Below are 1125 nucleotides of genomic sequence, written 5' to 3'. Positions count from 1 at the left end.
ACACACACACACACACACACACACACACACACACATATATATAAATGTCCATGTGTTATGTAATTAGTACTTACTTTTACTTCTTCAACCTCTGTTGCCGTTAAGCGTCGAGGGGAGATGCAGTTTTCTATGGTACACACATAAAATGCTAAACTATCTTTCTTTGTTCTCCTATCATATATCTGCTTTCCTCCCACACGGCGTCATCTAATCTGTTTCCATCACCCCCCCCCTCCCCGCCCCTTCACTACGCAGAGTCCCACCCGACCCCCCTACGGGCACTCGACTAAGGCTCCGGCCTGAAATATTTTGATCAATACACAGACCCCTAAAGTAGTGCACCCATCCACAAGGTTCCTCGGCTCCGTATGATATGGGGCATCTTATAGCACCAGAATGCCCATTAGTAACTAGCATGATGGAATCGGATCGGGTGGAGTCGATTATACCCAGTGCACTCTGCCAGTCGAATTCAGTTGGGACCAGCTAGATTATCCTCCATGGTGGAGCACGCAAGCCACAATTGGAGCAAAATGTTTTCAAATCTACTAAATTCAATTATATTTATTTTTAGTTGTTTTATTTGATACTTTAAAATGAATTGATCAAATTGTACCGAAAAAATCGCCCCGACTGTATCAAATGAGTCAAATTATATGTATTGAATGAGCAATGTGCTAGGAGTATTGATAACGGTGTCAGTGTACACTATAACGAATTGAGCGCTGCTGTGCACCGACCATCATATTTGACCCGCAAGTTCATTAATTGGGGATCTAAATTGTATCAATGGGGGCGTGAAAACACCTACATGAAAAGTCCCACACACGAACGTCGAACAGTGCATACAGGCAATAATATGTGTAAGTATGCACATTGCTTTAGCGCATGGCCTCCATCTCAGAGCCCCGAAGTCCGCTTGCCTTACAAACAAGGAAAAGTCTTCCCTTAAACTTGGAGAGGTTTCTTGATTTGGCATCTGGGCTTCCGTGCTCCATTTGCTTCCCCCCGGGGATAGTAGATAGGAACAATTAAGGAGCGCAAATGGGGGAGGGGGGTAGAAGAAAGAAGGAGAGAGAGGGGGCAGTGGGTGGTGAGTGAGAGAGAAAGAGAGAGAGAGAGAGA

This window comes from Aplysia californica, unplaced genomic scaffold (genome assembly GCF_000002075.1).
Source record: "Aplysia californica isolate F4 #8 unplaced genomic scaffold, AplCal3.0 scaffold00385, whole genome shotgun sequence".
In the NCBI taxonomy this organism is placed as follows: Eukaryota; Metazoa; Mollusca; class Gastropoda; order Aplysiida; family Aplysiidae; genus Aplysia; species Aplysia californica.
The sequence above is the reverse complement of the archived record's forward strand: the minus strand, read 5'-3'. Positions refer to the sequence as shown.